Source organism: Sphaeramia orbicularis, chromosome 5, assembly GCF_902148855.1.
Source record: "Sphaeramia orbicularis chromosome 5, fSphaOr1.1, whole genome shotgun sequence".
Lineage (NCBI taxonomy): Eukaryota > Metazoa > Chordata > Actinopteri > Kurtiformes > Apogonidae > Sphaeramia > Sphaeramia orbicularis.
Genome location: NC_043961.1, coordinates 12,396,644 through 12,416,732, shown reverse-complemented (window position 1 = coordinate 12,416,732; position 20,089 = coordinate 12,396,644).

The following is a 20,089-nucleotide window of genomic DNA, read 5'->3' as shown; positions in this document are numbered from 1 at the left end:
AATCATACAGTGCAGTTAATCAGCCTGTTTTAAGTCATTTCAAGCCCGATAATAACATTAAAGCTTCCCCTGATTGTAGTTCAACATTACAACTTCTTAAAACCATCTTATATTTATAACGAGTTTCATAAAGCTAACTGTTTTCCCTCCTTTCTGTAATTTTCACTAAATGTCAACAGCAGCAAACACACAATATTTACTCTCCATAAAATGCTGAGTCAAATTCAAGTGAAATTATGACATACATTTTTACTACTAAATACATACTATGTGCTTTCTGTTCCATACTCCTGTACAGAACTGGGCCAAAGGGCTTTTGTTTACTCTGTACCTTATGCATGGAATCAGCTGCAGAAAGACTGGAAACTAACCTAGTTAATTTCGTTCAGCGCTTTTACAAACAGAGTTCTTGAGGCCGACCCCATAACTTGCACTTGTTTTTCTTAATCGGCTCGTAAATGTTACTTTTACTAAGTGTTTATTGTTCACTGCGTCAGTTATTTGTGTTTTAAGGTGTAATCTTTTAACTGTGTTTTGTATTTGCTGTGGGCTGTCTCGGCCTGGACTCCCTTGGATCTAAATGGGATTTTGTTCCTGCTTAAATAATAATAATAATAATAAGAATAAGAAGAAGAAGAAGAAGAAGAAGAGGAAGAAGAAGAAGAAGAAGAAGAAGAAATTAAACAGATTTAAAAAATTTAAAAACATTTGAACTTTGACGTACTTTTCCTAAAATGTAATCAGATATATTCTGGGTTGCTGGCAATGTATAAACCCAGTTTGGTATGAATTCAACCAATATTTTTGCTGCTTTAGTGTTAACAAACAAATAAAAAAATGCCCAAACCAAACCAAAAACAATACCTCTAGCCTCCCATTCAGAGGGTGGGGTAATAAGCAGCTTTGGAGCAAATGAAAAGACCGCAGGTATCACCATAAGATGGCGCTGTGAGCTACATTACACATCAATTTTATAAACAGTAGAAGAAGAAATAGAACATACTGTTTCTGTTCTGTGATGTTTTTTTTAATGGATAAGATAATTCAGCATCCTCATCAATCCATCCGACCTGTTGGACCAAACATATTTTCACTTTCAAAAGCTGATAAATAATCAGTTTAACGCCAACTACAGTAGAATTTAGCAGAAAAGGGTGTTTCCATTTCCCATTATGTGCATTTACTCCATTTCGCTAAAAGGCAAAAACCACCTGAATTAAACCAAAAACCTTTCTTGATAAATTCTTTAACCCTAACGGTCTCTGTGAGCTGTTTTTGCAATGCCAGACCTGCACTATTTCATTTAGTTTTTGTAAAGTATTTCTATAGTATCAGGTGTCAAACATGATCTAATTCAGGAGTAAATATTTCATCCAGTTTATTTTAAGTAAACAAGTTTCATGAAAAATAAAAATTGTGCCAAAATTTTTTTTTTTAAACTTTTTTAACTGACAAAACATATATCAACTTGTTTTCTTATTTAAAAAATGAATATTGAATGTTTTAGACTTCCAAATGAATTACTGTCTGTGCTAATTTGTCACCTTTTCGAAGAATTCATTGGCTCAAAGTAGAATTCTGATAAATCTGTGCTACACAATTAAAGTTAGTGTCTACGCATATTCACTACAGAGCCTCTACATCACAGGCGCCAAACATGTGGCCCGGGGGCCAAATCCGGCCCGCCAAAGGGTCCAGTTTGGCCCTTGGGATGAATTTGTGAAATGCAAAAATTACACTAAGATATTAACAATCCTTTTAGTTCAGGTTCCACATTCAGACCAATTCAATCTCAAGTGGGCAGGATTCAGTCAAATACTATTATAATAACGTATAAATAATGACAACTCCAAATTTTTCTCTTTGTAAATGTAAATATTTTCATGTATATACACTAAAACAAAAAACGTGAATAACCAGAACAAATATGAACAGCCTGAAATGTCTTAAGAGAAGTAAGTACAATTTTACCAACATTCTGCCTGATACTAAATGTTTTGTGTGTTTGTAGATCCACTGTGATCTGTAAGTTATAATGTACATGTGGAAATGTTAAACTGAGGCAGAGTATTGTTAAAATTACCGTAAATTCCGGACTATAAGCTGCTACTTTTTTCCCACGCTTTAAACACTGCGGCTAATACTCCGACGCGGCTTATATGACGATTTTCCCTTATTGCCTGCCACACCCCAGGGAAGAATCTGTCTGTTGTTACCAGGTATGCAGGAATGGATAACATTAACAACTTAACCTTTATAAAGTTAATATTAACACACACAAAAGGGGAACTTTTAAGGAAAAATAGTAAACCTTCAAATGTTAATATTGTTTCACAAATATACAAAACAAAACTCTGAATGAAAACACCCAACAAAGCTCTCCAGAGACCGTCATAAATTTAAAGCATCTCAGAATTAATGCGCACGTCGTGCATAATGTTAAATGAAAATGATATTACAACAGACGTAATTACTTGTTTTTAATCTTTATATTTTAAAAATAAATTAAAAGTCCTACTCTAACGAAAAACAAAAATGTGTTCACTTTCAAGTGTCTTTCAAGTCCTTTTAAGTCCGTGAATCCACAGCCGGCGCAAAAGCAAGTCAATCCCATATTGGTACGAATCCAAAGGAAACCCCGATAAGTCCACCGACAAAAAAAAAAAAGAAAGACAAAATGTGCTTTTATTACAATCCTTTTATTGCCTCGTTTTTTGTCTTTTGTTTTTTAATCATCATATTAACAACGAATCAACCTATAGATATGACAGCAAGCTCACACATATCATACCCATTTACATACAGGGAATAATTTCATTTGAACTCAAAGAAAACCTTTATCCAATTACCGTCCAGTTTTGACGCAATGAAAAAAAAAGGTTCCACTCGGTCCCATAGAAGCCAGGCTTCAACAGGGAAATGCATTGACCATAGATCGTATGAGGAAACAGCGCAACGGGAATGTATGAGAAGTGAACATCGAGTCTGATGATTTGTGATAAAGCTGATTCTGGACGAACTTGTCTGTGAGATGAACGTGTTTTAACACATGTGTAGTCAATGAAATGTCAACACAACCAAACATATTTAACCATTTAATTTTCGTAATGATAGGGGAAGTCGGGCTTCTCTTGCAGTCTATGAGAAATTGCCACTGGTGGACACCCACGGCTTATAAACCGGTGTGGCTTACACGTGTACAAAATTGATTTTCTTTCTAAAATTAGGGTCTGCGGCTTATATTCAGGTGCGGTCTATAGTCCGGAATTTACGGTACACTTATTTTTTTTCAGTCTGTTCAGTTTATTCACATCTTTTGAAGGGATAGTTTATAGATGTAAACCTTTTCATAACGTAAATTTACTTTTTTCTGCTCTAAAACAGAGAAAAGTTTGGAGTTGACATTATTTATATATTATTATGTTATTGTTTTACTGGTTCAGCCTACTTCAGATCAAATTTAGCTGAATGTGGCCCCTGAACTAAAATGAGTTTGACACCCCTGCTCTACATGAACAAATAACTACAGAAAATTACTGAAAAAATTACAAACTCCACTTTTTTAAAGCATATCTATGGATTAGTGTTTTAAAAATAATCTTTAAAAAATGCCATTTAAGACACGGTTGATTGTTTCAGTTTTAGAGCGTTAATGTTTATGTAAGATTTTCTGCTGTGAATTTACAACAAAACCTCCACATTTAATACACTTATGTAGATGCACCTTGTAAAAGCTGTCATCAAAAAGCTAAATGAACCATTTTTGCTGTGTATTAATGTTCACAAAGTCGCCACTTTGACCACATCTTTAAATATTCTACATCTTTCCATCTTAAATGACATTCTACTCAGAAGAACATTAAATGTCTTTCATTAGTGCAGCTGTTGTTGTTTTTCACACTGGAAGCCTCCTGTTTTGCATATGATGAGATGATTGTGCATGAGAGCGGGAGGGAACGAGTGGTGCTTAATGTGGTGGACAGTGATCAGCCCCCACCCCAAACCCCCCGACTCCCCCCTTCAGGACCGCAGGCCATCTCATTTACATTCCCCCGTTTGTGGACAGAGGGCTGCAAATCTTCAGCGGCTCCACACTCCCCTCGTGCAGCACCCACCCACCCAACGCCACCGCTGCCAACTCAGCCAAGTAGGACTCTGCACAGGTTAAAGCCTCTAAATGAAAGCAGTTTTTCTCATGACTAATTCATGAGATGCTCAATTATGGCTGACAAACAAGAGGAATTTAAGTATGACAAGCAAAATGAGGCATAAAGTCTGGTATTCTGCGAGCTGCGAAATGAGATGATTGAGAGAACTGAGCGAGCTGTTCTTCAGATCCGTGCAAAATCTGACAAAACTGGCCGACCCGCTCGAACACAAACACACAAAACTACATCCCATCAGAGGGTTTTTGATGTGTTTGATACCCTCTGCTCTAGAAGTGTCAAACATACGGCCCATGGGACAAAAGCGGCCCACCAAAGGGTCATTATAGTTCAGGTTCAACATACAGAACAATTCATTCTCAGCTACACTGTAAAAAATTACATAATTAACACCAAAAACTTGTAACATTGCAACATAAGAAACTGTAAATGAAAATACTTTGCAAAGGTGCTTATTTGAGAAGATTTCTGTGTCAATGATTAAATCAAATAAAGCTATAGTTTCGACAGGAAGATCATGTTAACAAAACTAGATTTGAATTGTCTTATTTTCCTAGAAGTGTGATTGGCTATGTGTACAAACTTGTTAATATCATTATTATTATCCATTTTTTACTTACTTATTTACTTTATTTATATTACACTTTTTTTTCCTCTTTCTTTTTCTTCCTTTCAGTTTTCACTTGTTCTATTGGCAGGTGTTTTTGCTTAATTCAAGCAAAAAAAAAAAAAATCTTGAAATAAGATTTAAGAAGAAGATCTATTGTCTAAAAATAAGTTCTTATATCTCACTGAAAAGTTACTCTTTAGGTGATTATGTCTTATTTTAAGTGTGATGAGATATTTTGACAAGAAATGAGAAAAATACACTTGGTAACATTTTGATTTTTTCCAGTGTGTAAGCAGTGTGTCAGGTGAAAAGGATAGGCAAAAAAATAAGCTTTTGCTTCTAGCCTATTCCTTTTGTGGTTTTTGTGTTTATTGCGGTTATTGTGCTGTGTGCGGTGATTAATGTACAAACCAAAAATAAACTATTCATTCATATGGGGCTGAATGTTGAACCTAAACTAAAATGTGTTTGCTGTCCTCTATTCCAGTGTTTTCCAACCACTGTACCATCAGGTGTGCCATGGAAGATGATCCAGTTTCACCTGATTGGTACTCTAAGTGAACTGCGTGATATACCATAATTTCCAGTCGATAAGCCGCTACTTTTTTCCCACACGCTATGAACCTGCAGCTCAAAAATGATGCAGCTAATTTATGTTTTCCGAGCTATTGATCAATCCGGCTGTCTAAGAAGGAACTAGAGCTACTGCACATAAGCTTGGCATCAATGAATTGATGGTGAGACGTTGGAGACGGTGTGGGTGTGGCTTATAGTCAGGTGTGGCCAGTAGTCCGGATAGTACAGTAGATACAGGGGTTGGACAAAATAATGGAAACACCTTAAAAAATCAACAAAATATAATTTAATATGGTGTAGGTCCGACTTTTGCGGCAATTACAGCCTCAATTCTCCGAGGTATTGATTCATACAACTTGTGAATTGTTTCCAAAGGAATTTTAAGCCATTCTTCAGTTAGAATACCCTCCAACTCTTTTAGAGACGATGGCGGTGGAAATCGACGTCTTACTTGAATCTCTAAAACTGACCATAAATGCTCAATAATGTTGAGGTCTGGGGACTGTGCCGGCCATACGAGATGCTCAACTTCATTAGAATGTTCCTCATGCCATTCTTTAACAATTCTAGCTGTGTGGATTGGGGCATTATCATCTTGAGGTGAAGGTGTTTCCATTATTTTGTCCAACCCCTGTACGTATGACTGCATGTGCCAATGATCCACTCTACAACAACAGTTTGTCTTTGCAAAGTGAAAATGAAAGTGAACCAGCCCCGATGCGGTGTGTTCTGTTGATAAAGGCCCCCTCACTAGTGTGTGGATCAGCAGGTTACCCATGAGACCCACAGTTCGGGTTGGGGTGGGTATGCCTTATTATACGGATGTCAATTCATAAGTCAGGGGTCTGTCCGAGGTGTCGCTAACGCACCCCTCTCAGCTTGTCTTTCTTTAAGTCCTCCAGCTTTGTGTTCAACTAAACAGGCCCAGGTTTCACACTGAGGAAGTCAATTGAGACTAGATTTACATTATGTTTCAATAAATATACTGTATTTTCTGGACAATAAGCCGCTACTTTTTTCTCACGCTTTGAACCCTGCGTCTTATCCAACGATGTAGCTAATCTGTACATTTTTACAGGCTAACGGCCTCCAGGGGGCGCTCTAGCAGGAAGCGCAAAAGCGAGACAGACAGGTGGAAGAGGTGATGCGAAGAGGAAGACACTAGTTTCAAGCTTAACTTTTAAAAATCATTTTGCGTGTAATGCACAAACCCTCCTCATGGAAAACACACGAAGAAATGCAAATTAGGCAGCTTTTAAGTTAAAAGCAATCGATGTGTCTGTAAAGAAGGAAATAGAGCTGCTGCAAGGAAGTGACAATGAGAGTGACAATGGAAGAAAGATGTAGAAGGTGTGTGACGGAACCTTTCTGAGGATGTTCAACTCTGACACTGAAGAAGATGACTTCAGGGGTTTCAATGAGCAGAAGGAAGATGAAGATAGAGATCAGTGACTTTTCTGGGTTTTTTAACCAGCCGTGTTCCTGCCGTTTTACTGCCGTGTTACAGGCACTGTTTGGAAAAAAGCAGTTAAGGTATGAAAATAAATATTTAAATAATCTGTCTGTTTACCGTCTTTCTGTGTAAATATCTCATGTTACAACGTGGACACCTGCGGGTTATAGTCAGGTGGGGCCTATATATGTACAAATAGTTTTTTCTTTTAAAATTTGGTGCGTGCTGCTTACATTCAGGTAAGCTCTATAGTCTGGAAAATACAATACTTTTTGTGACATTTGTGTTTGGTAGTGTGCCTTGCGATTTTTTCTAAAGTAAAATATGTGCTGAGGTTCAAAAAGGTTGGGAAACACCAGTCACTTTTCCATTGGACATCTGCGCAAAACTTCACTGATATTTACTAAATGTCAAAAAAACAGAAGTGTGTAATGTCAGTTTTTCCATTAAACCACAAATGCGAAGATTTGTTTATTTATTAGCGTGAGATGACACGAGAAGTCATTCCATAAACATGGCGACGAATGTAAATATGGTGTTGATTTACAGATATGTTAATAATTATTATATATTACCCCTCTATCTCGTACGAAATTAAAAAATGATCGGGTTTCCTGGTGTGTCCACACATACCGCGACATGTTTCTTCTTCGTCTTCACTTGTTGTAACGTCCATCGTGTTACAGAAATTTTTCTCTGCTGCTGGTGAATAATGAAACAAAGACATCTGCTGGCCGACAAGATTTTATTTCTTTGTCAAGAAAGGTCAGTTCTGCACATGAGCAGCGATTGTGAAAAAAGACAAAGAGCTTCTCACAAGATCCACCTTTTACAGGGTGGATCGCATTTGCAAGTGACATCTCCAGTCTCTTCAAAGGGCCTTTTGATAGAATGATGAGCCCAACCAGTCACCTTTTGTTACCTTGCAAGAAAATTTACACACAGTAGGGGGATTTGGGTAAGGATATGGGAAAGTTAGCATGCAGTGGGCAAGGGTATTCAGGAAAAGATACGGGAACAAAGACGCGAATCAGATAAAGAAGTTAAAGGTGTGGGAGACTTTCGTGACCAATTTTTCATCAAATCTGTCAAACCTCAGTCATAGCCTAAGTATCATGAATCTGTAAGTCTTTCTGCGATTACTCACCTGAATTTCTTGCGACAGCGGTGCAAACCGACGTTTCCCACAGTGCACATCGCGACAAAATTCTGAAGATGCCCGAGTTACCTACTGGCTCTGTTTGTAAACATATGGTTTGTTTATGGTGGATGGCACTACGAAATTGTTCACCGTAATGCAAGAAATTCAGTTGAGTGATGACAGAAAGACTTACAGATTCGTGATACTGAGGATATGACTGAGGTTTGACAGATCTGATGAAAAATTGGTCACGAAAGTCTCCCGCACCTTTAAAATTCCATTACACTCAACATCTGTTTTTTAAATTCACCTGACTCTAGTTGCGAAAAAAGGTCTTTCCATTGCAGTTTTGCAAGATATACCTTTTGCGCTATGCCCGAAAACCGCCTCTTGCCAACGCAAAAGCTTTTAATCGAAAAATGAGACTTTTGGTAAAATTGACATTTTTTCATTGGGTAAATTGTTATCCGCAAGTTATATTTGCTGGGTCAATGGAAAAGCGACTGCTGATGTACTCTACCCCCCCACCCAACCCCACACACACACACACACACACACACACCACTGTAACAGAAAATATGTGTTTTTAGCTGCAGGCCAGGAAGATGTGAAAAAGTGTGAGTGTGTGTGTGTGTGTGTGTGTGTGTGGGGGGGGCAGGTTGTGCAGACCAAGGCAGGGGTGCCATTCCAGCGGCCAGAGTCCGGCTCTTCACATGTCCTCCTCCAGCACTTACAGCAGCACCACACAGCGAGACAAAAGGTGAAGGGTAGGCAGGTCACCACACACACACACACACACACACACACACACACGTTCACACCTCCGTCCTACCCACCTTTTTTCCTCCCCATCTCCCTCCTCATCTGCCACTCTTTTCTCCAAACCCCTCCATCCCCACCACCCACCGACCCACGTTTGTTCTGAAAGCAAGAAACGTGAAGGTTAACCGGCCTCTTATCCCGCCTTAAAAACAACAACAAAAGAAACACAGAGCGATAGCGGCGCTTTTCAACAGTTCAAAAAAGACGTCGGCGCGCATAAACCTCGCGCCCATCTTGATCACAAAGGACGGTGACACACAGGAAAATAGCACTTCAAATGACGCAACAAGACAGTGGCGACAATTTGCGTGGAGTTTTTTTTTTTTTTTTCTGCAAACTGTGATCACATGTGTGAAACAAAGACCTCTTGACATCTGAAATAGATGAAATGGGTGGTTCGGGCACGCTTACATCAATGCTGCAGGCGAAAAAAAAGAAGAAGGAAAAAGAAAAACTGAAACAAACAACACTCTGAAGCAGCTGAAGTGTTTGTTCTTTTCTTTTCTTTTTTTTTTTTTGCGTGTGATATTTACCTGCTAAGCAAACATGTCATAACTGAATTTTTGGGATCACACTTTTCTTTTTGACAGAAATTGCTCTGGAGGCTGGGAGGGGATCTTTCCTCAGGGCATAAAACATCATTAACATTATTACTATTTTTTTTTTTTTTTTTACTTCTTTTTTTTTTTCCTCCTTCGCTCCCCCCCCCCATGTTAATTCAAAGGAGTTGTATTTACATGATGGATCTACAGTATTGGCTGAATAATTTCTATAGAGTGTGAATATGCAAATAGCTGCTCAAACGTTAGAAAATACATACCCTACGTGCAATTATGTAAATTGTCTTTGGTTATTCATTCAGTTATTCACCCTTGTATTCGCTCATGCATTCATTTGGCATATTAGGGGATGGCAGTGGCAGGCTCTCTGCAGGCTCTGTGGACAGACAATGGGCAGGGAGAAAATCCCCCACTCCAGAGTTCTGCTACAAGTTGACCCTCTCACACCACAAAACAACAGAATCTGCAGAAACACAGCGTTGAAGAGGATCTGCACACTGGTCCACAACAGAAGAGAAAGGTCCTCTACATGCATGTATATTCGTGCACACGGCCTCGACCTCGTAGAACTTAGAACCGCAATGAAACGCAACCATTTCTGCAAACTAACGATACATACAGGTCTGTGTAAAAGTCTAATCCCACCTTTAGCTTTGTTGTTTTTTCAGGGTTGAAATGATCAATCGTATTTATTTCTCATTCTTTTTTCTTCAAATACAGTAAGAAAATACAAGAAATTGTGCACAGCCTTAAAAGACACACGGAAATAAAGGTGTTGTAAAGGTTAAAGTCAGGATTTAGTGTGACCTCTGACCCCATGAAAAGAAGCAACACAAACAATTAGAAATATATCTGACGTGTGTTTAATGAAATCTGACTATTTTATTAATTTTTGTTCATTTTGTTCATTTTTGTTTTATTTGTTGATTATGTTCAATTTTATTATTATTTTAATCACTTTTGGTTAATTTGTTGATTATTTTGATTACTTTTGGTTAATTTGTTGATTATTTTGTTCATTTTTGGTTAATTTGTTTATTATTTTGATCACTTTGGGTAATTTGTTGATTATTTTGATTACTTTTGGTTAATTTGTTGATTATTTTGTTCATTTTTGGTTAATTTGTTGATTATTTTGTTCATTTTTGGTTAAGTTGTTGATATTTTGTTCACTTTTGTTTAATTTGTTTATTATTTTGATCACTTTTGGTTAATTTGTTGATTTTGTTCATTTTTGTTTAATTTGTTGTTTATTTTTGTTCTTTTTTATTTGTTGATCATTTTGTTCATTTTTGTTTAATTTGTTGATTGTTTTGTTCATTCTTGTTTAATTTGTCAATTGTTTTGTTCATTTTTGCTTAATTTGTTGATTATTTTTGTTCATTTTTGTTTAATTTGTTGATTAATTGTGCTCATTTTTGCTAAATTTGTTTTGTTCATTTTTGTTTAATGTGTTGATTGTTTTGTTCATTTTTTTTTCATTTGTTGATAATTTTGTTCACTTTTGTTTAATTTGTTGATTATTTTGTTCACTTTTTTTAATTACTCTTTTTTTTTTTTTTTTTAAATTTGTGGCACATTTTGCTTGTTTTTGTTCAATTTTTACTGGTATAAAACATCAGAAAATTAACGCCAAATATCTCATAGTGTCTGAAAAAAGGGTTAAAGACATGTTAAATACAAAGGGAGGTCACAGTAAATATGACCACTTTCGTTTATAGAAGCTGTTTTTACCCTGAAACTGTAGTTTTTCCTGCTGTTCTTACTTCACATATATCAGATTGGATCTAAATACACAGACAAATGCATATGTGTGGACATTAGAACTTTAAAGGGGTCATATTTTGCTAAACCCACTTTTATTTCTCTTTAGTACATTTATTTGTGGGACCCTAATAGTTCAAAAAGGCAAAATATCACTCCTTTAATAAACCAACGAACATAATGTTGAAATAGAACTTTTGCAAATACTGCATATGTGTGTAATTTTAATGTTTTAGAAGCAAAATTATATTTCACATTAACATCCCCTTATGCGTTTACAGTCATGGCAGAGTGTTTTAAAGGCTTGTAGTGTTTGTGTAACTACGTATTTTTATGGTCAGGTTTGGCCCCTGATAGAGTTTAGTGGAAAGAAACCAAGTCCGCACAGGTACGATAAAAAAGCACGAGCATTTGTAATATTTAAACCAAACTTGGAAAGCACTTTTATTGCCTAAACATAAAAACTTAAGGGTTTAATAAAGAAAAAAAAGCCTTATAATGTCTGTAGTAATAGTGAAACTCACAGTATGCAGCTTTTCTGTAAAAAAAATCCAGCCTTATGTTCTCTGTTTTGTAGACTTCAGTTTTGAATGAAGAAAAATCTAATTTATTCACTGTTCTAGTCGGTTTCATTTCACTTTCTTTCAATAGTGTCATATTTTACTATTAACATTCAAGTTTAAAGGGACTATATGTAGCAGTTTGGCTTTTAAATATTAATAAAATGGCCTGAAATCATCACTAAGAGTGTTTAGATATGAAGTGAATTTATTTACAGCAATGGACCATGGGATTTTTGTGACCACCAGTGTTGGGGAAGTTACTCTTAAAAAGCAACTTTTGCTCGTTACTTCTCTGAAAAGTAATCCATTATTTTACTTAGTTACCCTCTATGGAAAGTAACTTTTTCCATTACTCGTTACTTTTATGTTGCTGGACTTTGGGCAGAACCACATATCTGTTCCTAAATGTGTAGGGCTACATAAAGTTCTACTATGGAGGACATAACGTGTTTCTTTTGTGCTCTTTGTTTTAAAAAATGCCACAAACAGAGCACTTGACAAAAAAACATTGGACTACTATCAATTAATCAGTCAATCGAAGTTTATTTACATACACTACACACAAAAATGTATGGATAATTAAAATTTTTGGGCTTTTTTTTAAAGTTGGGAGTCTTGCACAGCGCTTTTTACTTTTTTGTGTGTGAATTGAAACACATTTTTTTAATGATCAGACATAGTTTTATTTAATGGCAAAAATACAAAAAAAACAAAAACAAAATAAAAACCAAATATCCTTAACTTTTTGTTTGTAGTGTAGCACTTTACAACAACATGAAGAAGACCAAAGTGCTTCACATCTAAAAACATAAATCAATAAAACATAATACACAGTGATTAAAAAAAAAAAAAAAAATAGACTCTAGGCTTCCACCTCTAAGCCCTATCGAACAATATGAAATAACATAGCCTCCATACATGTTATGGGCATAAAGGTAAACACAAAATACATAAGGGCAATTCATTTTTTGTCCAACTCTTGTTTAGTTACCTGATGAAACGAGGTGAAATGAGAGCTTGCGACTATTGCGCAGGTGCAGCTGTTTCACTACCAGATGTTTACATAAAAAAGAATGTGTTTGCACATGCCTGACCATTTGGAGCATGTACATATTTCTTAGGGCATAAAAAAAATTTGAGGGTAAAAATTGTTGGTAAAACTTGTCAAATCTGTCCTTAAGAAAAGTAACGTTGTACGGAACTGAAAAAATAACTATGTTTCATTACCAAATTTTCAGTAGTAAGGTGTAACACTAGTTTTTACCTGGAAAAAGTAGTGACGTTACTGTACACACAACGCTGGTGACCACTAGAGGGAGTAGTGAGTCATGCACCCGGTCTCCCATGGTGAGGAAAACTAACACCACAGAGCCTTTGACCAAAGCATCAGAAAGTGACCAGATGAGATGAGAACCATGAAGAAACAACTTTTAGAGTCAAAGAAAAGAAATGATGGAAATAGAAGTCATTATTTCCTCCACTGGATTCAGCTTTAAATGAAAAGAATGAAGCTTGATGCTGAAATGTCAGCTTTTCTTCTACACATGAGAGTTTGATTCTGAGGCTTATAAAGATATAAAGTTATTACCTCCGCCAAGGAGGTTAAGTTTTTGCCAGGGTTTGTTTGTTTGTTTGTCTGTCTGTTTGTCTGTCCGTTAGTGTGCAACATAACTCAAAAAGTTATGGACAGATTTTGATGAAATTTTCAGGGTTTGTTGGAAATGGGATAAGGAAGAAATGATTAAATTTTGGTGGTGATCGGGGGTGGGGGGGAGCCACGGGGGGGGGCCCATTTCCAACAAACCCTCAAAATTTCATCAAAATCTGTCCATAACTTTTTGAGTTATGTTGCACACTAACGGACAGACAAACAGACAGACAGACAAACAAACAAACAAACCCTGGCAAAAACATAACCTCCTCGGCGTGGGGGGGGCCCACAGGGGGGGCCACTGATCAGCCTTGGCGGAGGTCTGCGCTCTCCGAGTGCTTCTAGTTATGGGATGTTATTATCTTTGATCCATGGTTCAGACTAAACTGTGACAGTTCTGACCTTGTTTGTTGGATTCCAAACAGATCTTTAGTTCAGCTACTGACAACACAAACCGAACAGAAAACAGGTGATTTGTGGTTTTACTGTGGCTGTTTTCTGTCTAAAACAGCGATAAGTTAACAGAGCTATAATGTAAACTATCAGCTGAGGCAGCACGTCAGCATTATGAAACAGTGTTATTTTAGCTACTGTTAAAATAAATGTCTATAAGTTTGAGTTTGAAGAAGAAAACTTGACAATACCCTCATACAGATGTGTGGAAAATAGGGATGCAACGGTACAGGTTATCCACGGTTCAGTATGTATTGTGGTCTTGAGTCACGGTTCATGATATGGTTCGGACACAGAGGTCGGCTGGAGCCTGGCTGTGCACTGAAATATAACTGGTAGCTGATGGAGAACCTTAAGGCTCATTTATGTTCGCTTTAAGGATGTAAATAGGTACGTCCATTTCTAATGTTGTCATGCGTGACTGCCTTCATACTTCCATATGTCATGCACATTGGAATGTTTCTCAATCATACCACCAGAGGGCGCTGCGCTTAATTACCATACTGGCCAAATATCATGAAGAAGAGTAAAGTTTTTTGAGAAGAAGAAGAAAGTCCAGCTCGAGCCTGGCTTTGCCACGTCCGGCTTCAGCCAATGACAGTAGAATTTCATAAGTCAGTCTAATATAAACACGAATTGTCCAGAAATGTCATTTGAAAATGACAAATGAGCTGCACCGCAGTACATGCTCGTACTGAACTGTGAGGGGTGTACCGAACAGTACAACATGTAGCGTTGCACCCCTAGTGGAAACAATTAGCTTTATACTTGATTGTCAGTGATCTAGTTTGTGGATGCATAGCGTTGATTTATTGGTGATTTTAGTAGAAATGAGTGTGTTCTGGTACCAGACTGCCCCCTGCTGGTGAGTGTTTGGAATATCAACACTACATAGAGTCACTTTAAGGTCACTCATGTCTGTTCCACTAGACTTGAATATAAACATGACATAAATAACTGTATATGTTGGAATGTCTTAATTAGAGCTTTTATTGTGAAAGGTAATAACAAAAGTGCTGGATCGTCAATATAGTTTAAGTCAGGGGTGTCAAACTCATTTTGGTTCAGGGGCCATATTTAGCCCAATTTGATCTCAAGCGGGCCAGACCAGTAAAATAATGACTTAGTAACCTATAAATAATGACTAATCTAAGTTTTTCTTTTTGTTTTAGTACAAAAAACCCCCAATTATGACAATATTTACACTTTACAAAAAAGATGTGAATAACCCGAAAAAACAGAAATTTCTTTTGAAAAATTAATGCAATTTTAACAATATTATGCCTTGACTTATTATTTATACATGTACATTACACACAATGTTGCATAAACATTTGGTAACAGGCAGAATATTGTTAAAATTTTGGAGTTTGGAACTAAGATTTGAACAATTTCTACAATATTCCATCTCTTATTATTAACACAACTCCAGATCACAGTGGATCCATAAATGCACCAAACATTTAGTAATAGGCAGAATATTGTTCAAATTGAACATTTCGGGTTGTTCATCTTTGTTTATATTTATGTATTTATTTGCATTTTATTGTGAAAGAATAGTTTTGTAAATGTAAATATTTTCACAGTGTAATGTTATTTTTTTCACTTAAATTTTTTCCACATAATTTTTCACAAAGAAAATTTGTAGATGTCATTTGTGGGTTATTGTGTTGTTATTTTTACTGTAGATCACATTGGTCTGTATGTAGAACCTGAACCAAAATGATGTGGACAATCTGGACTGTTCAGGTTCATTTTTGCACTTTCATCCCACGGGCCGGAATGGAACCTTTGGCGGGCCAGATTTGGCCCCCAGGCCACATGTTTGACATCTGTGGTTTAAGTGTTTTGCTTTTGTTATGATTAAGAAAAACGGTAGAAAATGCTTAAGACAGGACTGAGGTAAAATAAAAAAAAACCCAGATATTTCACTGACAAATTACATATGGCTGTTGCTTCCAGAGAAATGGCAACATTTTTCCTGCCGCAAGTTGCAGTTTTTGATCATTTCAGGAAATAAAATAAACAGCGCTCTAAATCCATAGTGTCATCTACTCCCTGTTGCTTGATATGAGGGGAAAATTAGCTTTTGACAAGCAATACTAGAAAATAAAGATAACTCTGTTCATGGGAAATACTGATGCAGTGAATGATGGGAGGAAAAAGTCTCAAAAGTAGATCATCTGTCTCCTCGGTGTACAATACTTTCTGTGTGTTTTCATGATTTTATGCCATGAGAGTAAGCTCATAAATATGCTCTTCAATTTTTGGGGAGCACACGGGTGGGTCATTGCAGAGATTGATCTCCACGAGGACTGACGTGAAAAATGTACACATAATGTTGAGAACACATGGTTCTGATCAGACTTTTGACCTCCACGTAACCTGCAATCACTAATTTTGAGCTTGTTTCCATATGGAGGGGGAGTGCGGTATTAAAGGTGACATGCAATGAAAAAAGAAGGAAAAAAAAACTGAGAAAGAAAGAAAGCTTACAAAAATAAAGAAATGGACTGGAGTGTGTTGGGATGTTTTCACTCCTGAATACACTATATGGACAAAAGTATTGGGACATGTTGAATTCAGGTGTTTTTTTTTTGTCATAATATACTTTTATATTGGGATAAATATCATTGCATTGGTTAGTTTTGCTTCCAAAATGCCTAAGAAATTGTTTTTATTTCATTTCTCTCGACATTGATTTTTTTTTTTTAATCCATAACTACGATTTCAAATGTTCTACCACTAAATATCTAAAATATTTTTCGTGCTCTGACTGTAAATAATAATTTTCTGCCTCAACTAACCATCTACTTTCTTCATATCTCACTTAAGAAGAAAAATCTCCCATTAAACTTTCAGGAAATATTGATGTATCTCAGCTATATGGACAAAAATATTGGGACGCATCAACTGTAAAATGTCCTGTTCATACTGATAAACATCAATATTTCCTTAAAGTTTAATGAGAGATTTTTCTTGCTCAGTGAGATGTGAAGAAAGTAGATGGTTAGTTGTGGTAGAAAATGATTATTTACAGTCAGAGCATGAACAATATTTTAAAAATTTAGAGGAAGAACATTTGAAATCGTAGTCATGGATTGAAAAAAAGAACAAAATCAATGTTGAGAGAAATTAAATAAAAACAATTTCTTAGGCATATTGGAAGCAAAACTAATGCAACGATATTTATCCCAATATAAAACTATATTATGGCATTTATCATTATTGTTTTGTATCCCAGACCCCTGTTAGAAAAGAAACACCTGAATTCAACGTGTCCACTTACTTTTGTCCATATAGTGTATTCCAGAATGAAAACATCCTGACACACTCCAGTCCATTTCTTTATTGCCATAAGCTTTTTTTCTTTCTCTACCTTTGGAAACTTTCATTTCAGCGGGCAGGACATGTGTTTACACCCCCCCACACAGACACACAGAACCGGGCCCGGATCTCGTGACTACATCTGATTCAATCTTCTAAAAAATACCAGATCGGCAGCCGATTCCAATCTTTACATCAGATCGGGTTATTCATTATAGTTTAGTTTTAGTTAGTTTTGACTTTTTTTTCTCTAATTCAGTTAGTTTTAATTGGTTTTTAGAGCAGGTTTGCTAGTTTTTATTAGTTTTTTGCAAATGCTTAGTTTTAGTTTAGGTCTAGTATTAGTTTAACCCTTTCATGCATAGTGGTCACTACAGTGGACAGCTATTCTACAGCTGTTTTCTTGTATATTCATGGATTTTTATTTTATTTTTTTATTTTACACATATCTTTATTAAAGTTTTAAGACACTACATATCTTTTCTGACATGAATTGGTAACCTTGTGAAGCTCTCCCCTGAGCATAAACCCCCAGAATCACAAGCCCCCCCCCCATAGTTTTCACACAATTTATCAGTAAATACATGTTTCTTTGCTTCAAAAATTAAACGCATGGTGTCCAGCTGATTCTTATTCTTATATTTTATTTTTTTACTTTTTTATTTTCTAATTTTTTTTTTTTTTTACTTTTTATTTATTTTATCTATTTATTTATTATTTATTTATTTTTATAAGAAATTTTTCAATCACATTGTTTTTTCATGTTTAAAGAGAAATGAAAACACTCGGGGAAAAAATCTTGAGGTTCTCATAATTCGTGCATGAAAGGGTTAAATTTTTTCACAACTTTTCTCTTCCTCGCTGTTGTATTCACATAAATCCCAGACAGGACTCTGCTGCTTTTTAAATAAACTTTAGTCTCCATGTTTCCAGGTAGAGTGGGGACCAGAAGACGACTCTAAACAACAAGTGACGGACCATCGTTTTTATCTGTTTCAGTTAGTTTTGTAAGCACACAATACAGTTTCAGTTAGTTATCGTTTTTTCTTTTAATTCTAGTTTTATTTATTTCAGTTAACGAAAATGTTTTTTCAATTCTAGTTTTCGTCATTTTGTTAGTTTTCGTTGACGATAACACTGGGTAACAAAGAAATTTTTTTTGCAAGTTGTCTAGGTTTTTTCAACTGAATTAGGACCATTTTGCACCGCTAAATCCAAAAATAACATCTGTTTTTCTCAATCAGTTCAGGTTTTTTTGCTAATTTGATTTTGAAAAATTTCATCTTCTCACAAAATATAATAATTAATACCAAAATAAGATTGGTAAGCACACTTTATGAAACTTGTGACTTGATTCCTGTTAGGTACAATGGTGTATTCACTGCAGATTTAGCAGAATATGTCAGGCTTATTTTTGCAAGATCTTCTAGTCGAAGCCATTTCATTCACCTGTAATATTAACCCTTTCATGTGCAGTGGTCACTCCAGTGGACAGTTCTTCTCCAGCTGTTCTCTTGTATATTCATGGGTTTTGTTGTTTTAGTTCCATATCAGCCAACACAGTGAACACTTACACACCATCCCATACACTGACATTCAGACCATTCATATAACTTTGCTGTTCTAGATAAACCTGATCTGCAGTCTAACATGTTTAATTTGCAATTTCTAATTGTTATTAGACTGTAATTTACAGGGTTTTTTTTAAACTTTTTTTTTTTTTTTTTGCATATTATCTCCATGAGGTGAGTAATAACTAGTATTAGACTGTGTTAAAATGTGAGAAAACATCAGATTAGTAGCATTAAAAATATTTTTATTTCATAGTTTTCACACTTTATATCAGTAAATGCATGCTTCTTTGCTTCAAAAACTAAACACATAGTGTCCAGCTGAGTGGACATTTTTGCAACTGTGAAAAATAGGTTCATAAAAAATGTCAATCACATTGTTTTATTTATTTATTTATTCATTTATTTATTTATTTATTTATTTTTTGCCTAAAGAGGAATTAAAATCTTGATTAAGGTTCTCATAATTCATGCATGAAAGGGTTAAAAAAAACCATTAATCATAAATTGGCAAAAGTAAAATCTTCAGAACTCGTTTATTGCAAGAAATATAAAAGAATTTTGTATCATATGATGTGAAAATGCCCATAAATGTAAGCAAAAATGTTAAAAAGCCAATATGTAGTATAGTTCAGAAAGTTGACCTGATTGAGCAAAATTAATGTGATTTTTGGATTCAGCACACCAAAATTATCCTAAATCAGCTCAAAAAACTTAAACAATAAATTTGTTGTTGACCAGTGTAATAACCTTGAGGTGCACATATGAAAGTGGCCTGGGTCAGATTTGAAAACATCAGATTTGTGCTGTTCAAACTGTCTTTAACAGATCGGATACAGGTCACATAAGAGCAAAAAAAAAAAAAAAAAAAAAAAAATCAGATTTGGGCCACATTTGCTTGCAGTGTGAACGTAACCATAGCAACGTTAGTACAGTAAAGCATGTGGACTAAAGACAAACCACAATCTGTCCCTGTAATGTGGCATTACACAACATACGCTGAGGCGATAGTCTGATATAAAGTGTTTGCTGGAGGGTGAGAAAGCGTCCCGTTGCGACAGCCAGGGTGAGTTAGAGATATGTTTAGTGGAGGAACAAAGAGCAGGAAGGAAATGCAGGAGACACACTGAGCGAAGAAAAACAGAACGACGGCAGAACCCTCCACCGCTCTGCAGCATCAAATGACTGAGTTAATGAGCTCTAATGCTCATCGGTCACTGCTTTATTACTTGTTGTGTAACGTCATATTCACTGTGGGTTTTTGGGACAATATTTGCTCAGTTTGATTCTTTGTTTTCCAGTCTTTTGTGTCGAAGTTTGTTGACGTTCGGTGGTGGGTTTAGCTGAATAGAAGCTGAAAATAACCAGCACTTTAGACTCTTCCAGGACAAAATAATTCAACAGTTAGTGGCGTAAAAGAAACCACTGACAA